The following is a 26,332-nucleotide window of genomic DNA, read 5'->3' on the forward strand; positions in this document are numbered from 1 at the left end:
TGCACTTACATGGTATAATCTACAAAATGTTTCAAAGTGTGCCATATAGGCAAAGCTATAAATTGTATAATTGCAGGTTACAAGAGGTTTATGGTGCATGGGAACGAGAGTTTGACATTTCGGGTGTTTGACAATGGAGTCAGTATAAGCTGAGGGCTTTAGAGTCAATGATTGTTGCACTGGTTGAGCTGTAGGGTTCACCTGAAGGTTTGATGTGTAACTGAGGATGGAGATGAGGGGGCTGTCCAAGTACAAGGGACCACCACCACTACTTGCAGCTTTCTTCCAAGTCACACACTTTCCTGACTTGGAGATGCATTCAGTCACCACTTTACACCGGCGCACCTGCTCATTAGTGCAAATATCTAATCAGCCAATCGTCTGGAAGCAACTGAATGCATAAAAGCATGAAGACACGGTGAAGAGGTGAAGTTGTTGTTCAGACCAATTATCAGAACGGGGGAAGAAATGTGATCTAAGTGACTTCGACCATAGAATGATTGCTTGTGCCAGACAGGGTGGTTTAGATATCTCAGAAACTGCTGATCTCCTGGGATCTTCACTCACAACAGTCTCTAGAGTTCACAGAGAATGAAGTCAAAAGTAAAAAACATCCATTGAACGGCAGATCTGTGGGTGAAAACGTCTTGTTACTGAGAGAGTTCAGAGAATGGGCCTGAGTCGACGTAGTAGTAGTCAGAGAATGGCCAGACTAGTTCAAGCTGACAGGAAGGGCATTACAACAGTGGTGTGCAGAAGAACATCTCAAAATGTGCAACACGTCAAACCTTGAAGTGGTTGGGCTACAGCAGCAGACGATCACACTGGGTTCCAGTCCTGTACCTCAAAAAGCAGTCAGAGAGTGTACTTTACTCTTCCTGCAACATCACCGGGAACTCTTCATCCAACAACCCATGGGAACCCCTTCATCCGAAAGCCTGGGGCTGTTCAAAAAGGCAGCTCCCTCTTAGTGAAAGTAGGTAATAGATGCAGATTTCAACAACCATCTCCAGTTTCTAGTGGTCACGTGTACACGGCTGAACACATCAGAGAAATCAGCCTCTTCTCCATGGATTCTGTCTATACTTCTCACAGCCTCAGTAAAGCAGCCAACATAATTAGATACCCACCCTGGACATTCTCTCTTCTCCCCCTCCCATCAGGCAGAAGATACAAAAGCCTGAAAGCACATACCACCAGGGTCAAGGACAGCTTCTACCCTGATGTTAGAACACAATTAAATGATTCCATTATACAACAGAATGGACTCTTGACCACACAATCTACCTCGTTATGACCATTAGACATAGAACCAGAATTAGCCTTCCTGGCTCATCGAGTCTGCTCTGCCATTCCATCGTGGTTGATTTATTATGTCTCTCTCAACCCCGTTCTCCTTCACTTTCCCCATAACCTTTGATGCCCTGACTAATCAAGAACCTACCAACATCTGCTTTCAAATATACTCAATAACTTGGCCTCCACAGCTGTCTGTGGCAATGAATTCCACAGATTGACCGTGCTCTGGCTAAAAAAAATTTCCTCCTCATCTCTATTCTAAATGATGTCCCTCTATTCTGAGGCTGTGCCCTCTGGTCCTAGATTCACCCACTATAGGAAACTTCCACTCTGTCCAGACCTTTCAAAGTTCAATAATGTCAATGATATTCCCCCTAATTCTTCTAAACTCAAGCAAGTACAGGCTCAGGGCCATCAAACACCCCTCATAAGTTAACCCTTTCATTCCCGGAACCATTCTTGTGAGCCTCCACTGAATCCTCTCCAATGCCAGCACATCTTTTCTCAAAAAAGAGCCAAAAACTGCTCACAATACTACAAGTGCAGTCTGACCAGTGCCTTTTAAAGCTTCAGCATCACATCCTTGCTCTTATATTCTTAACCTCTTGAAATGAATGCTAACATTGCATTTGCCTTCCTTACAACCAACTCAACCCGCAAGTTAAACTTTAGGGAATCTTGCACAAAGACTTCCAAGTCCCTTTGCAGCTCTGACTTTAGAATTTTTTCCCTGTTTAGAAAATCCATGTATTTAATTATTTATTTATTAGTTTACAGTGTGTAATAGGTCCTTCAGGCCCTTTGAGGCCTAGCAACCCGAGCCTAATCACGGAACAATTTACAATAAGCAATTAAATTAACCTACTAACTGGTATGTTTTTGGACTGTGGGAGGAAACTGGAGCACCCAGAGGAAACTCATATGGTCACAGGGAGAACGTACAAACTCCTTACAGACAACGGTGGGAATTGAACCTGGGTTGCTGGTACTGTAGAGTTGTGCTAGCCACTACACCAATGTGCCACCCGAATATAAAACAGTCTACACCTTTATTCCTCCTACCAAAGGCCATGACCATACATCTCCTACACTATATTCCATCTGCCACTTCTTTACCCATTCTCCCAATCTGTATGTCCTTCTACATATTCCCTGCTTCCTCAATACTACCTGCCCCTCCACTTATCTTTGTGTCGTCTGCAACCTTGGCCACAAAGCCATTACTTCCACCATCCAAATCACTGACATATAACATTAAAGGAAGCGGTCCCAACACCAATGCCTGGGAAGCACCACTAGTCACCGGCAGCCATCTAGAATAGACCCCCTTTATTCCAACTCTGCCTCCTGTCAGTCTTCTATCCATGCTACTATATATTCTTGTAGTACCATGGTCTCTTACCTTGTTTAGCAGTCTTACATGTGGCACCTTAGAATTCAACAGATTTTCAGGCAAGATTTCCCCTTAAGGAAACTATGCTGACTTTGGCCTATTTTATCATGTGCCCCAAAGCCATATAATCTTATGATTCTTGAAAGGTGATTACCAATGCCTCCACAATCTCTTCAGCTACCTTTTTCAGAATCCTGGGGTGTAGTCCATCTGGTCCAGATGACTTATCTACCTTCAGACCTTTCAGCTTCCCAAGGACCTTCTTCTTAATAATAACAATGACACTCACTTCTGCCCCCTGACACTCTCAAACTTCAGACATACTGCTGGTGTCTTCCGCAGTGAAGACTTGACGCAAAATATTTTTGAAGTTTGTCTGTCATTTCTTTGTCCCTCATTACTACCTCTCCAGCGTTATTTTCCAGTGGTTTAATATCCAGTCTCACCTCTCTTTTACTCTTTATATATTTTAAGAAACTTTTGGTATCCTCTTTAATATTATTAGCTAGCTTACTTTCACATTTAATCTTTTCTCTTGTTATGGTTTTTTTTTTAGTTGCCTTCTGCTTGTTTTTAAAAGCTTCCCAGTCCACTAACTTCCCTGTAATTTTTGCCATATTATATGCTCTCTCTTTTCCTTTTATGCTGTCTTTAACTTCCCTTGTCTGCCTCATAAAGAGCACCAGCTACAAAGAAAGTGCCCCCAAACTAGCAGCCAGGATGTGGGATATAAATTTCAATCAGAAATAGAAAAAGCATGAAATAAGGGCAATGTTATGATAGTTATGGGAAATTTCAATACACAGGTAGATTAGTAAAATCAGGTTAGTGCTGGATCCCAAAGGAAGGAATTTGTGGAATGCTTATGGGACAGCTTTTCTGAGCGGTTTCTGGTTGAGCTCACTAGGGGAATAGCAATTCTGGATTGGGTGCTGTGTAATGAGCTGGATTTAATTAGGAATCTTAAGGTAAAGGAACCCTTGGGTGGCAGTAACATAATATGATAGAATTCACCCCGCAGATTCAGAGAGAGAAGATAAAGTCAGATGTATCATCATTACACTGGAGTAAAAGGAATTATAGAGGCATGAAAGAGGAGCTGGCCAAAGTTGATTGGAAGGGGACACTAGCAGGAATGATGGCAGAACAGGAATAGCTGGAATTTCTGGGGCAAATCGGAAGCCGTAGGATAGATACATGCCAAAGATGAAGCAGTATTCTAAAGGGTGGATGAAGCAACTGAGGCAGACAAGTTAGAGACAGCATAAAAGGAAAAGAGAGAGCATATAATATGGCAAAAAGTACAGGAAGTGGACTGGGAAGCTTTTAAAAAGAAACAGAAGGCAACTAAAAAAAATAACAAGAGAAAAGATGAAATGTGAAAGTAAGCTAGCTGATAATATTGAATCTTAATCATAATCAGGTTTAATATCACCGGCATATGTTGTGAAATTTGTTATTTTTGTGGCAGCAGTGCATTGCAATATATAGTAACAAAAAAACAGTTAATTACAGTAAGTATATATACAGCATAAATATGAAATAGTTAAATTAGATAAGTAGTGCAAAGCTGAAAATTAAAAAGTTCATGAAGTTGTTTCATCTTGTACTACCTCAATGCACTGTGTAATGCTTTGATCTGTACAAACAGAATGCAAAACAAACTTTTCACTCTATCTCCGTACATGTGACAATAATTAACCAATTCCAATCCCATCTTGCCAACAAATTCCACTTCACATAAGGAAATGTCTGGCATAGGCAAAGACATAAATAAGAATTTCAACAACAGATGGATTGAGGATAGATTAGAGACAAGTGACATGACTGAGGAGAAGGTAATGTGGGCAATTATACAGGGAAGTTCAGCATCATCCTAACACTGAAACCCTGAGTGACATAATCAGTAATACCTCCTGCTCCTGGTCCCAACAAAACTAATATCCCTCTTACCCCATACGCTACCAGCCCAATAAGGGCACCTGGCTATGTCCCTGCAGGTGTGGGAGTGAACAATTTGGATTTTGATATATATTAAAAAATCCTGTAATTTTCGAAGGCACCATTATCTTTACAAGCATATCAATTCCAAATGTATTTAATTATTTCAGATTAAATTCCCAAATGCCATGGTGGGATTTGAACCTGACAAATATCTTACTAAAATTCACCACATCCACCGCTCTACTTTCATCAATTTGGTTTGTCACTTCCCCAAAGAATTCAATCAAGTTCATGACGCGCCACCTAGTCCTTACAAAGCCATATTGACAATCGCTAATCAGACTATGCTTCTCTAAATGCTCAGAAATCCTGTCTCTAAGAATCATCTTCAATAATTTGCCCACTATTGATTTAAGATTCACTGGTCTATAATTCCCAGGGTTATCTTTATTCACTTTCTTGAACAGATCAATAACTTTTGCCACCCTCCAATCTTCTGAGGAGTACTCCTGTGGCCAGTGAGGATAGAAAGATCATTGCCAAAGCTACAGCAATCTCTTCCCTCACTTCCCGCAGTAAATTTCCTGTAAATCAGGCTGCACTGATTACACAAAATATCCTCGGGCTCAGCCTCTTGGAGAATATTCTTTTAGGGAGTATTATTCCAACCCCACATTACAGTGCACAAAAGTAGGGCAGTACTCTTGAGAATTAGGTTAAGTGTCCTCTCCTTAACCTAGCATGGATGGATCAGCTAAATAAGCTGCAGTTCCTGAGGCTTTGTGTGTCCTATTAATTGAAGAGTGTTGTTCTGTGACTTGCCCTCTCATTAACTCAGTGTGGATAAAGTGTCACAATGTTTTCATCCAGCTGTTTTTTATTTCAAAGAACAGGGAGTGGAGAATGGGCCATTGACCCTTAACGTCCAGGGGCCCAAGAATTCTTTACGCACTTAATGGCCAGTTTTAATGTCTATTTTGCATTCCTCTTAGTTATATCTAGTCCACTGAGGCAACGCATCTGTGTTACTTCTGTATCACATGGAGAGGAATGTCTTTATGATGGTGTTTATCTTGGAGTCAACTATACCCTCTTGATCCACCTAACCACCTCAGAAAGTAGAGGGAAGCTTCCCACGGTTTTGTCATCCAAAGCTAACAACAATCCCCACCTTAGAGTTCAAATGAAAGAGTAAATGGTGCCTTTGATGAATGTCAGTCAATAAACAGAAAGATCAAGGGAAACACTAGAGGAAATTGGCAAAGGCATGGAGGAGTTACAAAAACAGATTACCAGGTGCATTAAACTGTCTAAAACACTTGACAATGCATAGGCCTTGCTATTAGGATTTGGCTATTTTGGCAGCGAGGTACAATGAAAACAGAAAATGCTAGGAACACTGCACAAATCGAATGAAGGATCTTTGATCTGAAACATTATCTCTGTTTCCCTTGCCATGAATGCTGACTGACCTACAGAGGCAAGGAAGAACTTTTTTTAGTCAGAGAGTAGTGAATCTGTGGAATGCTCTGCCACAGACTGTGGTGCAGGCCAAGTCCGTGGGTACATTTAAGATGGAAGTTGATCGTTTCCTGATTGGTCAGGGCATCAAAGGATATGGCGAGAAGGCAGGTGTATGGGGTTTAGTGGGATCTGGGGTCAGCCATGATAGAATGGCAGAGCAGACTCGATGGGCTGAATGGCCTAATTCTGCTCCTGTATCTACGGTCTTATGTATGCAGACCGAAGCACGGAGGCAGGGATAAGAGGGGAAGAGAGATGATGCAAGCCTGACCGTCCATCAGTGCTGCACAGGTTCTGACTGGTTTCAATGCCAACACCTCAACCATTAGGCCTCAAACCTACATTAACAGCTCATTAAAATTCCACTCTTCAAGCTCTGGAAGGTCCAAAGTTCAAGTAAGGGCTGAGAACATAAGGTATTAGATGGGTACCCAGCAATTGCGAAGTAAAAGCATTTCAGAGTGTATATTATATACATTTCTCTGATATTAAATTGTACCTTTAAATATTTGAATTGTCTTCACAAGGGATTACATGACATGACATTACACTAAAGGTTATGAATATAATTATAGCAGAAAATATACATCAAAAACTCATCAGTAAATGTAATTAGGGTCTCTGTTTGTTGAGAGACACAGAGAGATAATGGGCACTGGCTGACATTTGTCTTTGGACACAATCAATACTAGAAAAGTTCAAAAGAAAATGGGTAAACCAAGAAAAATTGCAACTATTCGCTGATAGGAAGCTATTGGAAATGATTTCAATACAGCAAATGTGTGACTAACTTGACTGAACTTTGTAATGAGGTAACAGAAATTACTGATACAGAGAGTGTAGCAAAGTTTCAGGAGATGATCGGCAACAGAGATCCTAGCAAAGTACTTTAAGTGTCGTATCAGCTCACTTTAAACTCGGTAGAAATGGAACAGCTGGCAAATACTAGCTTGCATGTCAGCATTTGCTGTACAGGTGGCTTATATAAGAGACTGTTAAGCCAAGGCATTAAGGGGAAAGTTGTGTTACAGATATGGAATTGGGTGTCAAGAAATAAAAGGGAGAGATTTAGACAGTCTTAAACTCGGTTTTGGCGATGAGAGCTCCTGGTCAGTGTTTATTGGTTATTAAACTCTGATAAGTGATGGTGGGCCACCATATCAAACCATTGCAGCATATCTGGTGAAAGTAATCATAAAGTCGCTGCAGATGTCAGGGTTTGCAAAAATGAAAGACAAATTACTGGTTTCCAATTGAAAAGTGTTTGTAACTTGGACAGGAACCTGCAGAGAGGCGGTATTGCCAGCTGCTTGCCCCACTTGCCCTTCCTGATGACATAGGTCATGGATTTGGAAGATGCCACTGGAATAGCCTGGGGCCAATAATTGCAATTCATTTTTAGACAGTGCACCTGGGAGCACATTAGGTGAAGGAAATAACGGTTTCGGGTGTCAAATACAGTGTAGCTTTCTTGTTAACTAAGTTGGAGCTGCCCTTATCATGGGAGGTGGAGAGTGTTCATCAAACTATTGATGTGATAGAAAATAGGTCACAGTGAAATTGTAGAGAGGTCCCAGTTCAAAGAAGGCCATTTGGTCCATTAAGTCCATAGTAGCTCCCTAACAGAGCAATTCTTCAGTCCCAGCCCCACCCCCTCCCTTCTAAGCCTTGTAAATTAGTCCTCACAATATGTTTATCCACTTCCCTCTTGAAAACCACATGAACCTAGCTCCACCATATCTGCAGGAAGTCCATTCTAGGCTCTAAACACACACTGCATTAACACATTTTTCCTTATGGCCTCAATTACTCCTTTTCCCCTTTAGATTTTATTTATACCTGTGAGGTCTTGCCCTTTAGGTTATGGCAGCAAGAGAAGGGGATTGATGGGCTTGCCACAGACTCGATGGACTGAGCAGCCTTATTCTCTGTCATGAGAGAAATACAAAAATGATAAAATAAAAATGTATGCAGCTGTATCTTGGCAGCTAAAACTTTAATACAGGCTCTACTTTTGAAGTGTTGCGACTTGCTGTGCTTTTTTTGCAACGTTGTCAACTTGCCTGATCCCACATTCTAAACTTTGCTTTCTCATAGCCAGTTTAGCCACCCTCGTGGATGAGAAACTAAGCTCTCTCGCAAGCTCAGAGCAAGGGGCTTAGAAATTCCTACCTCACAGAGATGGTCAATCACATCACACTGCACTTAATGTCACAGCAGAACTCTGCCACTTTACAGTCAATGCTAAATATACCAGTCTCCAGAGAAAATCCCATCATTTTTAACAAATTCTTCATCCTCAACAGCCAGCTCCCATCCACTTGACTTGCCCCCAACCCTGGAGTCTTCTGGGCAAATACAGCACAAAAAATTGCAAATATAAACACAAGACATTCTGTAGATGCAGGGAATCTGGAGCAATGCACACAAAATGCTGGAGGAACTCAGCAGTTCAGGCAGCATCTAAAGGGAATGAAAAAGTAGTTGATATTTTTAGCTGAGACCCTTCATCAGGACTGGAAAGGAAGGAAGGAGGAAGAAGCCAGGATAAGATTGTGGGGGGAGGGGAAGGAGTACAAGCTGTCAGCTGATAGGCAAAACCAGGTGAGTGGGAAGGTGGGTAGGTGGAGCAGGCAAAGGGCTGATGAAGGAGGAGTCTGATAGGCCAGCAGAGTGGCAATACTTTTGCAAAAATATACCAGAGAGAAATGGAATCAGTGGCCAGCGAATGAAGGTTGTAGAGAGGAAGAAAACTGAAGGCTGTGAAGTTGGAGGAAAGTACCTCTGATTCAGAATGCCAAAGGAACAGCAAGGTAAATCCAAGACTGGGCTGGGATGGTAGGTGTAATGGATGACATCAGTATGCACACATGAGTAGCAACGTGGTTTCAATTACAACAGTTAGCTAAGTACACATATTTTCAAATCCTTTTATATACTTGCTAAAAATAGATTCTTAAATCACAAAAACAGCATTGCTGTAGATATTGGCAAACATAATTACATTATTTCCACACGTCTTGATACTTCAAAGAACAATTTCAAAGCAGCTTTGAATTTAACCCTCTATAACCCTAGCATAATCCCATTCTCTGCATTTAGATCAAGGGCTGCACTTCAGTACAGACCTCATTGTTCTGTAGTAGTTTGAGACATGTGCTGTACTTGAAGTTGCTCAACATTTAACTCCCAGTCACAGTAATTATACATAGAGTTTTACAGAATGACACCAACAAGGATCGAAGTTGCACCAAGCATAAAACAAACACATATTTACAACAGTTTGTCTTTACAGACTAATAAGGGGACCAGGGTATGCCCTAACCTCACACCTCCATCATTCTGCGATCTCCCCGAGGTTTTACCTTGTTTCACACTTTAGCTTACGCTGAAATCGTTCCTCCAAATCTGCGAGAGCTGGAACCTCACCCCAGCTAATGGCTCCTGTCGAGTCTGGACAGCAGGTCAGACACCTCTTCAGGAATCACCGAATTAAGGCTGGGAGATAAAATCTCTCCAGGTTTCATTTGGTGCTGTTATGACAATCTGCCCCTATGTTGAGGAAGATTTTCAAATATAGGACAGGGGAGAGAAAGATTGAGGGGAAAGAGTCCTAAACAGAAATTAACTTTAGAGAGTCAAGTCACAATGTTAATCCAATTAAATTTTGTGATTCAATTCCACAAAGTCGCCGCTGGGGGAAATCTCCTTGAGACCTCTCGTGATGACTTAGTGATCCTGTGACTGAGAGTGAGGAGGAAATTTGTATATCATTTCCTTCGAACTTTCAATAACCTTGTGCTGAGGTTAAATTAGGAGAATACCTGGAGATTCCAGTTTGTGTTTTCAAAGAAGACCTCCACAAAGAATTTTTTCCTAACAACCCAAATATAAATTCAGAATGGAAAACTCACAAGTAAGATCAGGGGAATAGAATTAAATACAACCTGTAGTCTGCAGATTCTATCAAATAGAGAGTTGTTATGCTGTCTCCAGTGAATAAAATATTCCTTGTTATACTCTGGGAGTTCTTGATGAATCATATTACGAGATTATTTCTATGCTATTCGCAAGCTCACAAGTGGTCACTTGCCATCTTGGCAACACCTTGGCCTTGAAATGTCCTTTGTCTACTAGTACTCTTGTATGATTAAATGGTACCAGATGGTACAACAACTCTTAACCCTTCCCATAATAATTAAGTGTGTTCTGATTTTAGCTTTCAATGCAACAGAGGCCAGATTCTTAGTTTTCCAATAAGTACAAATGTTTACATGCATAACAGTTCTGTCAGTTTAAACTACATACTTCTTAATGTAAATTGATCTCCTTTCAGTGTAAAATTTCAACACAAGTTTCCAATCCAATAACACAGTGTGTACACAGAGATAACAAATTGGTGACGAGTACGAAACTGAATGTCACAAAATATCACGAACTGCACCGACAGTTACGGAACGAAACACTGAGATTTATACAGCATGTGAAATCCGGAGAACCTGTGAGTAACAGTGAAAGACGTGCTGAATTTAAAGTGAATATAACATGGTGATGGCTTCAGTTGGGAAAGGTGACATATTTGACAGCGCTAATGAAGGCTAGGAGTTGTATATCGAGAGGGTTGAAACACGAACAACATGAAGGAGGAAAAGATAGCCCCTAAACTTCTTAGCTTAATGGGCCCAAAAACGGACAGTCTCTTACACAACTTAGTAACCCCTAAAAAGCCAGCAAGCAAGACGTTCGAGGAAATTGTTACAATTTTACAAAATCACTTGAGCCGTAACTGCTGGTAATACCTGAGAGATTTAGATTTTACAAAAGGAACCAGTCAAAGAATGAAAGCATTTCTGAATACATTGTAGAACTGCTCAAACTTTCCCAGTACTGTCACTTTAGAGATGGACTTTCTGATGCATCAAGGGACAGGCTTGTATGTGGCATGCATTGTCAAAGCACTCTAAAGAGGCTACTCTCAGAAAGACCAACCTTATAATGGGCATTGACCTTTGCAATATCATTAGAGACTGCAGCAGAACTACAGAAAAGGAGATTAGAATGAGAAATGCACAAAACGTCCCTGAATGGTGCAAAAAGCCATAGATGTATTGATGTGGCAAATCCTCCCATGATGCAAATGACTGTTGGTTCAAAGAAAAAGTCTGCACAAAGTGTCACATACAAGTTCATGTAGAGAGAGAACGTGCAAGACAGACAAAAAGTACAACCGAGTGAAACGTCTCAAACACAAAACTAAGCAAATGCAGAAAGTTACCAAATGTAAAACAGAATCAGACAATATAGAGTCTGACAAAGGTGAACTGTCATGTTGAGAACTGCATAGTATAACTGAAGCAGATCACAAAGTCACCTGGATCGCAATAGATATGTCCAGTGCAAAACTGAAAATGTAGCTGCATATCGGGTCAGCTTTGTCCATAACTCCAGAGGCTGACTACACCAGACTGTTCTCTAAGATACCATTAGAGAAGACCTCAATGATGCTAAAGACTTACACAGGCAAAAAAGTGTCTCCCAAAGGCAAACTGAAAGTAAATATGACATATGGAGGCCAAACACAACAGTTAGAGCTTTATGTATTGAAAAGTGGAGGGCCAGCACTTTTTGGCAATGAATGGTTGAGAAAATTCCAACTAGACTGGTACTCCATCAAAGCTCTCAGTGCAACATCAACAGGCAATAGCAGCCCAAATGGTAGCACTAACCAGAGACTGTCACAGATGCTCAATGTCAATGGGAGGGTATTTGAGAAGGGTATTTGTAAACTCAAAGGCATGAAGGCCAGAATTGAACTGGATGAAGCAGCAACCCCAAGATTCCATAAAGCATGTCCAGAGCCTTATGCATTACATCCTCATGTAGTCAACCTGAGCCTGAGGCTCCGGAGAGTTCCTGTGCTGTGGAAGATGTCCTGCCTTGTCCCTGTGCCGAAGACGCCGCGCCCCAGTGGCCTCAATGACTACAGACCAGTGGCATTGACCTCCCACATCATGAAGACCCTGGAGAGACTTGATCTGGAGCTGCTCTGGCCTATGGTCAGGCCACACTTAGATCCCCTCCAGTTCGCCAACCAGCCCCAACTAGGAGTTGAAGATGCCATCGTCTTCCTGCTGAACTGTGTCTACACCCACCTGGCCAAGCCAGCGAGCACTGTGAGGGTCATGTTTTTTGACTTCTCCAGTGCGTTCAACACCATCCGCCCTGCTCTGCTGGGGGAGAAGCTGACAGCGATGCAGGTGGATGCTTCCCTGGTGTCATGGATTCTTGATTACCTGACTGGCAGAACACAGTACATGTGCTTGCAACACTGTGTGTCCGACAGAGTGATCAGCAGCACTGGGGCTCCACAGGGGACTGTCTTGTCTCCCTTTCTCTTCACCATCTACACCTCGGACTTCAACTACTGCACAGAGTCTTGTCATCTTCAGAAGTTTTCTGATGACTCTGCCATAGTTGGATGCATCAGCAAGGGAGATGAGGCTGAGTACAGGGCTACGGTAGGAAACTTTGTCACATGGTGTGAGCAGAATTATCTGCAGCTTAATGTGAAAAAGACTAAAGAGCTGGTGGTAGACCTGAGGAGACCTAAGGTACCGGTGACCCCTGTTTCCATCCAGGGGGTCAGTGTGGACATGGTGAAGAATTACAAATATCCAGGGATACAAATCGACAATAAACTGGACTGGTCAAAGAATACTGAGGCTGTCTACAAGAAGGGTCAGAGCCGTCTCTATTTCCTGAGGAGATTGAGGTCCTTTAACATCTGCCGGATGATGCTGAGGATGTTCTACGAGTCTGTGGTGGCCAGTGCAATCATGTTTGCTGTTGTGTGCTGGGGCAGCAGGCTGAGGGTAGCAGACACCATCAGAATCAAAAAACTCATTCGTAAGGCCAGTGATGTTGTGGGGATGGAACTGGACTCTCTCATGGTGGTGTCTGAAAAGAGGATACTGTCTAAGTTGCATGCCATCTTGGTCAATGTCTCCCATCCACTACATAATGTACTGGTTGGGCACAGGAGTACATTCAGCCAGAGACTCATTCCACTGAGATGCAACACAGAGCATCATAGGAAGTCATTCCTGCCTGTGGCCATCAAACTTTACAACTCCTCCCTTGGAGGGTCAGACACCCTGAGCCAATAGGCTGGTCCTGGACTTTTTTCCTGGCATAATTTACATATTACTATTTAACTATTTATGGTTTTATTACTATTTATTACTTATGGTGCAACTGTAATGAAAACCATTTCCCCCGGGATCAATAAAGTGTGACTATGACCATGACTAAAGTGGATGCTGAACTGCAGAGCTTGGAGGCATCTGGAATTCTTGCCAACGTTGAGTGGCGTGATTGGGCCACGCCCATTGTCCCGGTGATCAAGAGAGGGAAGGCCAGAGCCATTCGCATATGTGGGGATTTCAAAGTGAGGATCAGCTCAGTGCTGTGTACTGTGCAGGATCCCCTAACACGAATAGAAGATATTTTTGCATCTTTGGCAGGCGGGGAGAGGATTTCAAAGATTGACTTGTCATAAGCTTATCTGCAAATGGAGATTGAGGAGTCAAGCAGGAAGTTCAATCAACACCCACAAGGGACTGTTCCAGTATAATTGTTTTGTCTTTGACGTCATATCAGCTCCAGTGATTTGGCAAAGGGCAATGGACCAAGTACTCCAAGATATCCCAGGAACACATTGCTACCTTGATGACATCATCGTGACTGGCAAGAATTATGAAGAGCACCTCCAGAACCTTGGTAAAGAGCTCACCAGGCTGAGTGAGTAAGAGAGACAAGTGTGAGTTTATCAAGAATGAAATCTCATATTGTGGACATGTCATTGACAAGCAGGGCTTATATAAGTCACAAGAGAAGATTGAAGCAGTGCTACAGGCACCCAAACCGGAAAATGTGTCACAACCCAGATCATACTTGGGCCTTGTAAACTATTACCACTAGTTTCTCCCAAATATTTCTACAGTGCTGCACCCATTGAATGTACTGTTGCAGACAGGAGCAAAGTGGGAATGGTCAGAAAGATGTTCCCTCTAAACTGTGCACCAGGGTGTTAGAAAATCCGCATGGTTAGAAAACCTGGGTGCGGTCAAGATGACAAGCCTGACCCAGAGCAACATGTGGTGGTCAGGAATAGATAAACAGATTGAAAACTTGGTCAAAAGCTGTTTGGGATACCAAACAATTCAAAATGCCTCCCCACAGGCAGTGTTACACTCATGGGAGTGGCAGTCTTCACCATGGCAAAGAGTATATATTGACCTTGTTGGGTCATTCATGGGCACCATGTTTCTGATTGCTGTGGATGCTCATTCGAAATGGCTCGAGGCTACACCAATGAAGTCAACCACCTCAGAAAAGGCTGTCTCTGCTCTGAGGACTATCTTCGCCAGAGACAACTTACCAGAAAAAAAATTGTGAGCGAGAACGGACCACAATACATGTCAGAAGAATTCTGACTGTTCATGAAGAAAAATGGCATCATTCATTTCAAGTCAGCTTCTCACCACCCGGCAATGAATGGGTAAGCTAAAAGGTTTATCCAAACCTTCAAGAAGTCCATTAAAGCAATGGACAAGGAGGACATTTCTATACAGCACAAGGTGGACAACTTCCTTCCTGTGTATCAGAACTCTGTTCACACAACGACAAATCAAACACCTGCAATGCTGTTCATGGGCAGGAATCTGAGATCTTGCATAGACCTCCTGAAACCAGACCTCTGGAGGGAAGTACAGAGTAAACAGTTCAGTCAGTTGTCAAGTGAAGCAGTAAGGAGCTTCGAGATTGGACAAGAAGCCCCAGCCCGTGATTACTGAGAAGACAAATGGACACCTGGTAGGATAGCCACAAGGTCTGGACCACTGATGTACACAGTGGATGTTGGAGATCAGACCTGGCGACATCATGTTTACCAGATACTGGAAGGTCAGCTGAAGAGCACACCTGTGTCGACTGCATGCGTCCAACAAGACAGACACATTACAGTCACCGGACTTACCTCTCAGTGATGATCATGCCACTGATGGCTACGTGACACGGGAGACCGAGAATGGTGTCTCAGACAAGACACCTGCCAAACCGGATGCCACTCCACAGGTCCAGAGGCGCAATCCTGAAAGAACAGCGCCACCCAAAAGACTGAACCTTTAGAATTGTGCTTAGTTATGAACTGTTATTGTGAAAGCATGTTTACTTGGAATATAGGTTTAGGAAAGGGAAATTGAATGTTATGTACATAAACATTTTTATCTTGTTTTGATCTAAAGGGGGAAGAAGTGTAATGTATGGATCTGATTCTTTTAGAACGGTAACCCCACCTCCCGTACAATGTATTGATCTGTTGTCTACACATGCGGTGTTGTGTACACATGAGCATTGGTCTCTCTCTCGTTTCAATGTCTATCAGTTAAAGCCATCTCCCGCGTGTGTGCTTTTATTTAATTGATGTAATTGTTCAGAGACACATCACTACTGTAACATGAAGCCCTCGCAATGTTTCGTTAGATGAAGAATTCCAACACGCTTTGGCTCTTCTTTACTTCGGCCTGACCAAGCTTGGGTCTTCCAGGTCTCTAGCAGGGATTGCATTGCATCCTCTACTAATTTATCACGAGCTTCATTCTCCTGAAACTCTTCCACAGTTTTCCCAAGATACCACATAGTGAGCTGCTTACATCTCTTTGTATCTCTTCATCTAAATGGCTTCAAAGTGTTTGTGATCAGTCCTGCTTCCCATAAATGTACTGGGGTAACCTCTCACACCCAGATATTACAGGCAACTGCTGCAAGGTGAATTAGAATTTAGCATTTTTTAGTGTCTAACTTAATTAAAGAGATCTTAAAAGATTAGCTTTATTTGTCACAGGTGCATTTGAAACATCAAAACATGCAGAGAAATGCATCATGTTACATCAACGACCAATTCGAGGATTGTGCTGGGGGCAGCCTGCAAGTGTCGCCACACTTCAAGGGCCAGACAGCATGCCACAAAATTTACTGACTCTAATTCTGACTGTATGTCTTTGAAATGTGGGGGGCAACCAAGGCACCCAGAGGAAACACAGTCATGGGCAAACATGCAGGCTCATTATAGACACTGGTGGTAATCGAATCCCCATCAGTGATCACTGGCACTGTAAAGTGATATAGCTGACACTACATCTCTGTGCCACCTTTCAATCCAGTGCAGTTTATGTGCAATTTTGGTTAGCCATCTTGCATGAAGGCAGCTCAAGGACCATTTCCCAAGTTCCTCCTTCTGAAACGTCCACCAAAGTCTAACCCCCTTCCTCCTATTTCCACACCAGATCATTAACCTTTTCTACTCCGTTCCCTTCTTCCTTTTCGTCTATGGCTGGCTGAGATCCTGTTACACACTCCCTCACGTGTTAGACAAAGTGAACAGGCCCTGCCCTTTCATTATACTACTCTGTTTGCTGCTAGTTTTCCTCCTGCTGGGATATAAACTGATTCACTTTTTGGCATCCTTGCCCCAAATTAACTACCAGAAGGTGAATGACTCCTTCGGCGTACATTACCTTTACCGCACTATTCTCACCTGAGTTTCAGCTTCACTCTATGTGAGCTGCAATTTGCTGCCAGCAAATTCTGCTCCATCAGGCCCATGCGAAATGTTTTCCTATACCTGCCATGTCCTGACAGACTTGAATTTCTCTATTCTCTCATTACGTGGAGGGTTGTTGTGATGGCTAAAGGCTTTGAGAGATTCTGGCATCTCATGCCGTGCCTGATTGCTCAGAAAATCTCCTTGTGTTGATGTCCAACCACCATAGCAGCAGCTACACTTCTGCTTCTTCATCTTTATTAACCACTGCCAGCTCAATAAGCAAAGAAATTGCTTCCAATCATAGTCATAGAGTAATATGGCACAGGTACAGGCCCTTCAGCCCAAAAGTTCATGCTGGCCCAAGTACCTACCCAGCTAGACCCAATTTCCTGCATTTGGCCCATCTCCCTGTAGGTCCCCTCCACATACCTATCTAAGTGCATCTTAAATGACACTATTGTATGTACCTGCCTCAACCACCTCCTCTGGCAGCTCGTACTATACACTCACCACACTCTGCATGGAAAGGTCTATCAGGTCCCGTTTCAACCATTCCCCTCTCACCTAAATCCATGGCTCCGAGATTTGGACTCCCCTAACCTGGGGAAATGCTGTTACCATCTACTCTGTACACTTATACTCTTTAGTTACTCTATTCCATTACACTCTCCAGTGCCCTACTATTCATAGTACAAGTCCTATAGTGGCTTGAATTTCAGAATGTATCACCTCACGCCTACCTGCATTGAAATCCATCTGCTGCTCCCCAGCCCACTTGCGTATTCTGGAGTTAGGGTGAATAGAAAATATTAACCTCAAGAGCAATCAATCTCCAGATCTGAATCTGAATATGGATGGCAGATTGAATTTAAAATGCAGCTTGGAACAGTACATCACAGACCAGGAAACAATCAATCGAATGGTATATGTCTGCACATTCATGAAGGTATTTAACTCCCCATTGTGTGATATAACTCAGAGACCACAGTAATTAACACTGATTTTGGGTGCTTTGGTGGGAAAACGCAGGAATTTGAAAATTACATGTAACTCAAAAGAAGCATTATGAGAGTACTGTAACCTTTATTCTTTAACATATAAAAATGTGCTGCAATGATGGGTTTGGGGATCTCTCTCTCTCTCTCTCTCACATGACTCCAAAAGCTGTTCGCTTTCGTGCGTCCCAAATAAAGAATTTTATATCTATGAGCAGCATCTCTCCGGTGACTTCATTCAGAGTTACAACAGCCTGACTGATCAAGATCCCCCCATGGTCTACGATAATCTTCTTCACTGTCAAGAGCAAGGAGGTGAGCTATTAACTTCAAACTTTCTGCATTTTCACTCAAAGAGTTGAACTGCACGTGCATGTAACGAGAGCTGTATAACTCATCTGTTTCTACCTTAGGCCAGAAACTTATCAATCACCCCTGCTGTGGACCACTTTCTGGAGGTCCAAGATGCCGACTTCTACAAAGAAGGGATCCGTACGCTCCACGACCTCTGAACTAAGTGTGTAAATGTAGGAGGGGATTATGTTGAAAAATAAATGTGCTAGGTTTTCTAAAATTGACTCCTTCTACCCTAGGCCACGAACTTATCAATCACCCCTCGTATGTTTTAACGTACATGCGATAAATAAATGAATCTGAAATTGAATCCCACTCTACTTAGCGAATCACTAATGATACATTATGGTCCCTAAGACTGGAGGGGTCTATACAGTCCCATGCATATCTGCCATGGTCAGTGTTGTAAGGTATTAATATTCATCAGTCGAACTGATCTTCTGCGTTCCATTGCGTCAGTACTTTGGCACAAAGTCTGTTGTTTTTTTTTCCTGAAGTTCAGTCTACATCAGATCCTTCTTCCCTTTTGCAATGAAGATATTTTTTCTGTGCCTTATTGCTTAGTGGGAATAAAAGGATCCTTTTCCGGTTGGCCCCCAGTGACTAGTGGTGTCCCACTGGGGTTGGTGTTGGAACCACTTCTTTTCATGCTGTATATCAATGATTTAGATATTGGAATAGATGGCTTTGTTGCCAAGTTTGCAGGTGATACGAAGGTTGGTGGAGGGGCAGGATGTGTTGAGGAAACAGGTAAGCTGCAGAAGGACTTAGATAGATTAGGAGAATGGCAAATGAAATACAATGTTGGTAAATGCATGGTCATGCACTTTGGTAGTAGAAATAAATGTGCAGATTATTTTCTAAATGGGGAGAAAACCCAAAAATCTGAGATGCAAAGGGAGTTGGGAATCCTTGTGCAGAACACCCTAAAGGTTAACTTGCAGGTAGAGTCGGTGGTGAGGAAGGCAAATGCATTGCTAACATTCAGTTCAAGAGGTCTAGAATGCAAGAGCAGGAATGTTATGCTGGGGGTTTATAAGGCACTGGCGAGGCCTCACCTTGAGTATTGTGAACAGTTTTGGGCCCCGCGTCTTAGATGTGCTGGCATTGGAGAGGGTCCAGAGGGGGTTCACAAGGATGATTCCGGGAATGAAAGGGTTATCATATGAGGATGGCTCTGGGTCTGTACTCACTAGAATTCAGAAATATGAGGGGAGATCTCATTGAAACCTTTTGAATGTTGAAAGGCCTAGACAGAGTAGATGTGGAAAGGATGTTTCCCATGGTGGGGGAGTCTAGGACAAGAGGGCACTGCCTCAGGATAGAGAGGCATCCATTTAAAACAGAAATGCAGAGAAATTTCTTTAGCCAGAGGGTGGATTTATTACCACAGGCAGCTGTGATGGCCTGGTCATTGGGTGTATTTAAGATAGAGCCTGATAGGTTCTTGATTGGACATGGCATCAAAGGTTATGCGGAGAAGGCCGGAGAGTGGGTCTGAAGAGGGATAAAAAAGGGATCAGCCATGATTGAATGGCAGAGGAGACTCGATGGGCCAGATGGCCTAATTCTGATCCTATATCATATGGGATGTTGCAGTTTCTTCTCATGCAGTTCACTGGGGCTCCAATGTTGAAGATTAGTTGCTGAAACCAAATGTTGCTGGCAGCAACTGCAGACTTTAACAACACAAGCTACACGGGAATCTTGTGAAAAGTTCTCACCCTCAGAAACATACATATTATTTGTCTTCTTAGCTCACTCGTAAAGAATAAGCAACACACGTCAAAGTTGCTGGTGAGGTAAGCGGATGGTTTCTGAGCAACTTTCTGAATGAAAAATGAATTGGAGCCCAAACACATCAATAAGCAGTATAACACATGGCCCCGTTCAGCTTCTGCAGGACCGCTGTGGAAACAGGTTATCAGTGATCAGGGACGAGCTTTAGTTGTCACAGCCACGTTGAAACATTGAAGCATACAGCGAAATGCGTCTTTTGAATCAAATCAAATCAGCAAGGACTGTGTTGCAAGTGTCACCATGCTTCCTGTGCCAACGTAGCACAGGAGCCGCACAGTGATGTAGCGGTTAGTGTAACTTTGCTGTCTGTAAAGGGTTTGTATGTTCTCCCCGTGGCTGTGTGGGTTTCTCTCGGGAACTCAGTTTTCTCTGCATTCCAAAGACATGTGGGTTAGTGGGTGTAATTGGGTGGCTCGGCCTCATTACGACATAATGTCCAAATTACTTTGCCAACTTGCAGCAACTTTCCTCAGATCAAAATTAATGACCATAAAGCCATAACACATAGGAGCAGAATTAGGCCATTCAGCCCATCAAGTTTGCTCCGATGGCTGATCTCGGATCCCACTTAACCCCATACAACTGCCTTCTCACCATATCCTTTGATGCTCTGACCGATCAGGAAACGATCAACTTCCGCCTTAAATATACCCACAGACTTGGCCTCCACCGCAGTCTGTGGTGGGGCATTCCACGGATTTACTACTCTCTGGCTAGAAAAAATTCTCTGTTCTAAACCTGTTCTAAAGGGTCGTCTCTCAATTTTGAGGCTGTGCCCTCTAGTTCTGGATACCCTCACCATAGGAAACATCCTCTCCACATCCACCTTATCTAGTCCTTTCAACATTCAGTGGGCTTCAATGAGATCCCCCTGCATTCTTCTAAATTCCAGTGAATATAGGCCCAAAACTGCCAAACACTCCTCATATGTTAACCCTTTCATTCTCAGAATCATCCTCTTGAACTTCCTCTGGACTCTCTTCAATAACAACACATCCTTTCTGAGATATGGAGCCCAAAACTGTGACAATATTCCAAGTGCGCCTGACTAGTGTCCTTCTCAGCATTTTGTTATCTCACCAGGTATCTTTGCAATAGCTTATGATATATAGTCAAGGCTGCAGTTCCAAGCATTCTGTAGTACAGGGTTTCCATCCTAAGCCCTATCCATACCTAATTAGTGAAAAGCACAGCAACAGCATCTGTGATATCTGTCCTTCACTGTCTCACAATTACACAACTTCAAAGACAGTGCAGAGGCAGAATGCTGCCTGGTTAGAAGGAATTGACTGTAGGGAGAGATTGGACAAACTAGCAATGTTTTCTCTGGAATGGTAGAGATTGAAGAGAGATGTGATATGAGTTTATAAAATTCAGAGAGGTGTAGATAGGCAGCTGGTATGTGTTTTTTTTTGGCCCAGAATCAAAATGTCTAATACTAGAGGGTGTGTATTGAAGGTATGAGGAGTGAAGTTCAATAAAAGCGTAGTGGGCAGGTTTTGCTCTTAAACAGAGAATGGGTGCCTGGAACGTGCTGTCAGAGTGTTAATGGGTGCCATATTTATAGGGTTGTTAGGCATAGGCATATGAATAGGCTGAAAATGGAGGGATACAGACCATGTGCAGGCAGAAGGGATTTGTGTAATTAGGTATCGTTAGCTTAATTAGTTAGGGTCACAAAATTGTGGGCAAATGGCCTGTTCCTCTGCTATACTGTTCAATATTCTATGTATAGATTAAGACTAACGATTAGCTTTACTTATAATATGTACAAAATATCAAAACAACGAATCGTACAGTACAGTGAAATGCCTTGTTTCAGTCAACAACCACACAATCCCAATATGTGCTGGAGTAACCAGTATGTGTCTCCATGCTTCTGGTGCCAACATAGCATGCCCACAGCTTACTAAACCTAACCCGTATGCCTTCGGTTTGTGGGAGGAAATTGGAGCACCCAGAGGAAACCCATGGAGTCACGGGAATACGTGCAAACTCCTTAGAGACAGCGGCAAGGATTAAGCCCAAACCTTGAAGCTGGCATTATAAAGTGTTACAATAGCCACTACGTTACTGTGCTGCCTGTGATAGCACAAAACTCAAGTGAACTCAAGTAGCACGTAAAGGCTCTGATGCTTATGACTCCCATCGCCTCTCAAGCAAGTTCTGGGTCATAAACTATTTTTAAAAATTTTGGTAGTTGAAATTCCAACTGAACAACTGAGCTTCCCAAAGGGGTCTAACACACCAATCAATTGTCTATGTTGTACTGACCTCTAGAACCCTGGTTCTCTCACACAAAAGATCCTGACCATCCACGTTCTCAATTAACACCCGGGGAGAATGCTTCTTCTTGAGTCAAATTTCTGACAGGTTGCAATCTTTGTCAAGCTTCATTCCTGTGCAGGGTCATGTCCCATCTCTGTGGGAGAACTCACCAATAGAAGCTCTGTGGCAGGGAGGTAACCAGGAGAGAGGTGGCAAGGAGCTTTAAACAGGGTCTAATTGGTTCCAACTGGTTCCAACATCACTGAGATCAAAGTTTTCAGACAGGGCTGACAAGAGAGACATAGAACATAGAACATAGAAACCTACAGCACATTACAGGCCTTTCAGCCCACAATGTTGTGCTGACCATGTAACCTACTCTAGAAACTGCCTAGAAATTCCCTAGCGCATCGCCCTCATGGACATTCAGTGGTTCAATACTTCCATTTAATATCAGAGAATGTATACAGTATACAACCTGAAATTCTTAGTCTTCACCAACATCCATGAAACAGACGAAAAACCCTCAATAAATAAATGACAGAAACATGTCAGAACCCCAAAGCGCCCCTCCCACTGCATCATCCATGTTTACAGATCTACTATCACATTCACACAGGACTTCAGAAGGTGTTGATTAACTGTGCCCCCACTCCATCATATCCCCCCACACTGAAATGCCATGTTTATTCCAGCCTTTTTCTTCTTTCTGGCCTCCTGTCATCGTGTATCTCCTGCCCAAATCCATAGCTACCTCCTCAGCCTCACTACCACTTGGAGGCGGAGCAAAGTGATGATGGCACTAAATGACGACCCTTTTGCTTGCATCTTCAGAATTTGCTCTACTTCCATCTTTAATATCTTTATTTTTCCTTTTCAGGGTTCTTTGGAAGACCCTGACCTGGAGTTACACGCTGACTACGGTTCTTTGCGAGAAGGGGACCCGCTCTCGGGGTTTCATAACTGGCCGTTGTTCAGCACGCCAAGGGCTCAGCCTAAGAGTTCGGCTCGGCTTTGGAAGCCTAGGATTTCAGGGCTCTGGAGATGGGCAGATTGAAGGTTGGTGTCATGGCAGGAGATCCGTATGTCATCAGGGGAGTCAGAATATCTATGGCTGTGTGCCCAGAGACGCAAGATCTTTGGGCACAGAGCTCGAAAAAAGCCACGTAGACGAAACTTTAAAATCGTAAACCAGCGAGTTGTTTGTTATGTCTCCCCTCTCGCTATGGAATGGAGACATCGCTTTCTCCGTTTTTAGGGAGAGAGAGAGAGCCTGTGATATGTCGAATACCGAGTGAACAATGTAGCCTTTAGGTAACTGCAAGTCTGTGTCTTTACTGTTGCTTTGCTCACGCTAGAGTGCTTGGTGGTGGGTGCCGATGCATTTTTTTGCCGGTGGGATGAGAGGGGGAATCATTGCTCGCTGCCGCTTACGCGCCGGAGGGCGGGGAGCTTGGTGGGGGGGGGGACTTTGGGGTTCTAACATTTAACTGTCATTCATTCTTTAGGGCACTCCTCTGTTTTCGTGGATGGTTGCTAAGGAAAAGCATTTCAGGATGTATATTGTATACATTTCTCCAACATTAAATGTACCTTTGAAACCTTGACACTTGCCCACCTGCCAGTTCTCTCCCCACCTCACTCCCTCACTCTCCCTATTCTCCATTACTTTTCCGTGCTCCCTCTGCCCACAGCCCACATTTTCCTCGTAAACTGCTCTACCTTTCAACCCAGCTCTAAGGCGATTCCTTTACCACAGTTACACTTGTTGAACATTTGCAAACCTCCTCACCTACATGAATCACTTTCGGTAAAATTTAAGGAAATATTTTTATATTTTAAGGGGTCGAATAATTTCAGGTCATTGCAGTGGCAAAGCAAGAGCCACCTTCACAAGGCATTACAATACTTTTTACACGAAGATTGCTTCCTGTTGCATCCTTGTGCAACGTGGCAATACTTTACGGTATTCATCAGCAATAACAAAACCAGATGTTCAAGAAACTATCTAAGAATACTTGCACCAAGTATGTTCGTGCTATCATGATTTTTCAAGCCACACACATACAAAATGCTGAATAAACAGTCGACGTTTTGGGCCAAGACCCTTCTTCACCTTGAATAAAGGACTGTTTATTCAATTCCATAGATACTGCCTGACCTGCTGAGTTTCTGCAGCGTTTTGTGTGAGTTGTTTTGGATTTCCAGCATCTGCAGGATTTCTCAATTTATCATTTTTGAATATAATTCCAGTGAAGGATTCAGTATCTTTTTTCTGAGCACACACTAGCATAGCATTCTCTGCGAAGTATCCTGCTGCTTCCAAAAATAGAATGACACTCAACAGCTAATCATTCAGAATTAAGTAAAAATACTAGCTCACCCAGAGAGAGCTCCTGAAATCCTTCACTGATAATCATGAACACTAGTTTTCAGTTGTATTACTACATAAGTCCCTCACTTCAGTCAGCTTTTGGAATCACTATTGTTAAGAGCTTAGACTGTGTTTCTTCTACCTAGCCTGTAAAAATAAATGAAGTTCTAAATAAGAAAAATTTCCCTTCGTAATGTATAGCTTTGGAAATTAATTAATAACATTCTGCATAGGAAATTGGATGAAGTTTGTGCACAGGAGATTCTGTAAATGCTGGAAATCTTGAACAAATAGAGCTTTGACCAGTGGCCAATCCAGTCATTGGAAGTCCGGAGAGGAGGGAATTTCAATCAGGTCCACTGCCCGAGGATAAAAAGCAGCAGCGGGTCAAGGCAGAGAGAAAGAGCTTTGATCAGCGGTCATCGACGTTCGGGATTGACAGTGAGAGCAAAGTGAAGGAAGGCAGTGGCGGTCATCTGAGTGGACAGAGTCAGGGTGGTCATCTTGAGGCTTTGGTTCTTCAAGGCTTCCATGAAGAGAGGCTTCAGCCAGAGAAAGCAAAGGAAAGAAAAGCTCAAGTTTTTTTCTTTTCTCTTTTTTCTATCTGTTCATCTAGGACAGTAGAGATGGTAGGCAGGGTAGTGAAATGCAGGATGTGGGAAGGCAGGGAGACCTCCAGTATCCCTGATGACTACAACTGTGAGAAGTGCATCCAGGGGCAGCTTCTAACAAACTGTGTTAAGGAAATGGAGCTGGAACTGGATGAACTCTGGATCATTCAGGAGGCTGAAGGGGTGATGGATAGGACATGTAGAGAGGTAGTTACACCCAAGGTGCGGGACACAGGAAACTGAGTGTCAGGAAGCGGAAAAGGGTTAAGGAGCCAGTGCAGAGTACACCTGTGGCCATTCCCCTCAATAACAGCTATCTCAATTTGGATACTGTCGGGGGTGGGGGAATGACCTAACAGAGGAAAATTACAGTGCTAGTAATTTTATGTCCATAGATGTTGCCTGATATTGTGAACATTTCCAGAACCATCTGTTTCCTATTTTAGATTCTGAGCATCAGCAATTTTTTTTCTCAACATGCAGAGTTTGACTGAAACTTAATTAATTTGTCTTGTTTTTTTTTATCCCTCACTGTCTGGCTCATCTCCTCCACTCCTTCCACCTTTCCACATTTGGTGCCTCTCCAGTTCTGGCCGCCTCTCAAACCCCAATATCTATTACTCCATCATTGCCTTCAGCTGCCATGTCACTGGGACCTGAAACCTCTTTACCTCTTAAATGTTCTTCCTTTTTTTATAAAATGCTGCTGAAAACTACCTGAGCTAACATGCGGTTTTGATTAAGAATGCTCCAGAGAAAATTGTTTGAACAGTTTACCACCTTAAAGGTGTTATGCAAATCCAAGTCACTTCTGTTGCCTTGTAAACTCCTCCATTTGTGGCTACTTTTGTTGAGAACAAACCCCATCGCTATGGGAATACAATGTGTGGTTTCCCAATAGGCACTGGTTCCATCACTGTCTGGTACAGAGGGGCCAGTGCATGGGATCAGAACGCACTGCAGGAGGTCGTCAACTCTGCCAGCTCCATCACAGGCATTAGCCTCCCCAGCGTGCAGGACACCTTCCAAAGGTGATGCCTCACAAACACAACATCCATCACCATGGACCCTCCATGCAGAACATGAGAACATTCTCACATCAAGCAGGAGGTACAGGAGCCTGAATATTAAAATGTTCAGCGCTTCAGGAACAGCTTCTCCTCC

The 26,332-nt window shown here is 43.0% G+C and overlaps 1 protein-coding gene across 1 annotated transcript in view; it reads right to left on the reverse strand.

Annotated features, from left to right (window-relative positions):
• Positions 1-26,332, reverse strand: part of LOC140195871 (transmembrane protein 255B) — a 96,497-nt gene that overhangs the window by 27,901 nt on the left and 42,264 nt on the right. The gene's annotated exons all lie outside the window — the stretch shown is intronic.

The sequence above is a fragment of the Mobula birostris genome, chromosome 4 (genome assembly GCF_030028105.1).
Source record: "Mobula birostris isolate sMobBir1 chromosome 4, sMobBir1.hap1, whole genome shotgun sequence".
Classification (NCBI taxonomy): Eukaryota; Metazoa; Chordata; class Chondrichthyes; order Myliobatiformes; family Myliobatidae; genus Mobula; species Mobula birostris.